This window comes from Garra rufa, chromosome 18, assembly GCF_049309525.1.
Source record: "Garra rufa chromosome 18, GarRuf1.0, whole genome shotgun sequence".
Classification (NCBI taxonomy): domain Eukaryota; kingdom Metazoa; phylum Chordata; class Actinopteri; order Cypriniformes; family Cyprinidae; genus Garra; species Garra rufa.
In genome coordinates this window covers 11,005,981-11,009,927 of record NC_133378.1, presented here as the reverse complement: position 1 = coordinate 11,009,927, position 3,947 = coordinate 11,005,981, and positions in this window count along the sequence as shown.

Below are 3,947 nucleotides of genomic sequence, written 5' to 3'. Positions count from 1 at the left end.
CAATGCATATTACTAATCAAAACACTTTCTACATTTTCTTCTCTAGAATGTCATTCTTTTAATGATGCTTTTTAATTTTTTCTTCTGTATAATATTTTGGCAGTTGTATCACCCTGACTGCTAACTTAATGCCTCCCCAAAAAAGTGCCAAAATAAATTTTAATACAGGAATTAAACCATTCTCATCATAGAAAAGCTACAATTGTATGTTATAATTGATCAAAATAATTTATAAGCATGCATACAAATAAATAAATAAATGTCACGCAATGCATTTTAAAACACACTTCTTTTGAGGAAATTATATGTTCATAATTTGTCAGTGCATTACAAATACATTGTATATATTGTATATAATATATATTGACCCGTATAATACAATACAATGTTTTAAAACAACCAAAGTTGACCAAAATTCTGCACAGAGCATAAAAATAACACAAATGTGACCCTGGACCACCAAATCAGTTTTGGTTAAATTTTTAATAATAATTGTTTGAATAAATACGCTTTCCATTGATGTATGTTTTGTTAGGATAGGACAATGTTTGGCGGAGATACAATTATTTGAAAATCTGGAATCTGAGGGTGCAAAAATCGAAATATTGAGAAAATAACCTATAAAGTTGTCCAAATTAAGTTCTTAGTAATGCATATTACTAATCAAAAATAAAGTTTTAATATATTTACGGTAGGAAATTTACAAAATATCTTCATGGAACATGATCTTTACTTAATATCCTAATGATTTTTGGCATAAAAGAAAAAATTAACATATTGACCCAAAAATGTATTTTTAGCTTTTGCAACAAATACACCCCTGCTACTACTTGGTTTTGTGGTCCAGGGTCACAAATAAGCAGTAAACAATAATCACAAGCTGTAACATTGAATCAGGTTTTAGATACTGTGCCAATATTGTGCCACGTACTCATGCTACCGTTCCCCTATCTGCCCTGGTGTTCATATTCAGACCAGAGATTGACTAAGACTCAAGAGGATTGTGAACCCCAGTACCACTTTCACCAGGGGATCCTGTGTTCCTATCGCTGACCCAATTCTAATCCACTCCTGTCCAAACCTCTCGCAGCGCACCATTGTTTATATCAGCCGTCGTATAGTTTCTCCATAACTCCGGTACCCCTAAGCTGTTTATTTCCTGTCAGAGAGTTTCGGTGACGTTGTGGTGTATAAATGTCTTGATCAGACGCAGGTGCGCGGTGTGGGAGGGACATGTGATCGGATTTGCTCCGGAGGCTGATTTTGACAGGGACCACCATGGTGCAAATCTAAACAAGCTAAAATGCCAGTGAAAGTGCCTCCAACTCTTTGTGACAAAATGGTGCGGTGGTGGAGTGGGTCATTGTACATGCACATTTAATGATATTTAAAAACAAAACAAAAAAAAATAAAAAATCAAAAGAAAGGATTTCAAAGTCGTGGGATGTCAGTTAGGGCACATGCTTTAATAAGCCATGATGCTCATATTAGCAACATCGCTTATTCTTTTTCTTCTTTTTCCATTGGATCTTGTCCTCTAGCATTGCAATAGAAATTGGCATAAAGGCCAAAAAAAAAAAAAATTAAACATAACTATAATATTAAATTTGCCCAAAGCTGAATATAATTAGAAGAGTTTCTACAGGTTTTAAATTGTATTAATTCAATGTGATCTCACTTGTATTCATAATAGGATGATAGCGTACTCACATTCAATCTTAGACTTGAATCTGGTCTCAAGTGTTACTATGAATGTACCTGGTCTTGTCACACATATGCGTGAATTTTTACCTTTGTCTTTATTAAACCTCATGTTGTATTCCGGTCATATTGGAGATTATTTTCTTTGTCCCAAAATGTTATTTAATGTTATCGCATTGGACTAAAACTTTAGTATTCCCACTGTGGAAGCCTGTTTCCACCACTGAATAAAAAAAATAAAAAAGGCTTTGCAACTTTCTTATCTCACAGTTCTGACTTTTTTTTCTTGCAGTTGTGAAACATCTCACAATTTTGACTTTTTTTCTCAGAATTGTAAAATATAAACTTGCAGCTGCAAGAAAAACACTCAGAATTGCGAGATTAAAACGTAATTCTGAGAAAAAAGTAGCAATTCTGACTTTATTTCTCAGAATTGTAAGATATAAACATGCAGTTTTGAGGAAAAAAAAACAATGTAGAATTACTAAATGTAAACTTGTAACTCTGAGAAAAAAAGAAGCAATTCTGACTTTATTTCTCAAAATTGCAACTTTTTTCTCAGAATTTTAAGATATAAACAAAGTTGCGAGAATAAAACACAGAATTGCGAGATTTAAACTCGTAATTCTGACAAAAAAGTAGCAATTCTCAGAATTGTAAAATATAAACTTGCAGTTGTGAGAAAAAAATGGAGAACTGCGAGATGTAAACACGTAATTCTGAGAAAAGAAGCAGCAATTCTGACTTTATTTCTCAGAATTGTCACTTTTTTCTGAAAATTGTTAGAAATAAACTTGCAGTTGCGAGAAAAATTCTCAAAATTGGAGATGTAAACTCATATGTCTGAGAAAAAGTAGCAATTCTAACTAATCAGAATTGCAACTTTTTTTCTCAGAATTGTAAGATATAAGAATTGGAAGATGTAAACTCGTAAGTCTGAAAAAAAAAAGTAATTCTGACTTTATTTCTCAGAATTGTGACTTTTTTCAGAATTGTAAGATATAAACTTGCAGTTGCGAGAAAAAAAACCTCAAAATTGCAAGACGTAAACTAACAATTTCTCAAAATTGCAATGTTTTTATTTAGAATTAAAAGATATAAACTTGCATTTGCAAGAAAAAAAACTCAGAATTGCAAGATTTAAACGTAATTCTGAGGAAAAAAGTCACAATTCTGACTATTTCTCAGAATTGCAATTTTTTCTCAGAACTGTAAGATATAAACTTGCAGTTGCAAGAAAAGAACTCAGAATTGCAAGATTTAAACATGCAATTGTAAGAAAAAAGTAGCAATTCTGACTTTATTTCTTAGAATTGTGACTTTTTTTTCTCAGAACTATTAAGATATAAACTTGCAGTTGACTTTTTTTCTTGCAGTTGCGAGTCATCTCACAATTTTGACTTTTTCTCAGAATTGTGTGAAGCAAACTTGCAATTCTGACTTTTTCTCAGAATTGTGACTTTTTTCTAAGAATTATAAGACGCAGTCACAAGAACAAAACTTAAAACTGCAAGATGTTTTTATCTCACAATTCTGACTTTTTTTTCTTGCAGTTGCGAGTCATCTCACAATTTTGACTTTTTTTCTCAGAATAGTGTGATACAAACTCGCAGTTGTGACTTTTTTCTCGGAATTGTAAGATGTAAACTTGCAGTTGCGAGAACAAAACTCAGAATTGCGAAATTTAAATGTAAGTCTGTGAAAAACTTATCAATTCTGACTTTTTTTTCTCAGAATTGGGACTTTTTTCTCAGAATTGTAAGATATTAACCTGCAATTGTGAGAAAAAAAAACTCAGAATTGCAAGATGCTAACTTGTAACTGAGAAAAAAAGTAGCAATTCTGACTTTATTTCTTAGAATTTCAACTTTTTTTTCAGAATTGTAAGATAAACTTGCGGTGCGAGAACAAAACTCAAAATTGCAAGATGCAAACTTGTAACTGAGAAAAATTAGCAATTCTGACTTTATTTCTTAGAATTTCAACTTTTTTTCAGAATTGTAAGATAAACTTGGGGTGCGAGAACAAAACTCAAAATTGCAAGATGCAAACTTGTAACTGAGAAAAAAGTAGCAATTCTGACTTTATTTCTTAGAATTTCAACTTTTTTTCAGAATTGTAAGATAAACTTGGGGTGCGAGAACAAAACTCAGAATTGCAAGATGCAAACTTGTAACTGAGAAAAAAGTAGCAATTCTGACTTTATTTCTTAGAATTTCAACTTTTTTTCAGAATTGTAAGATAAA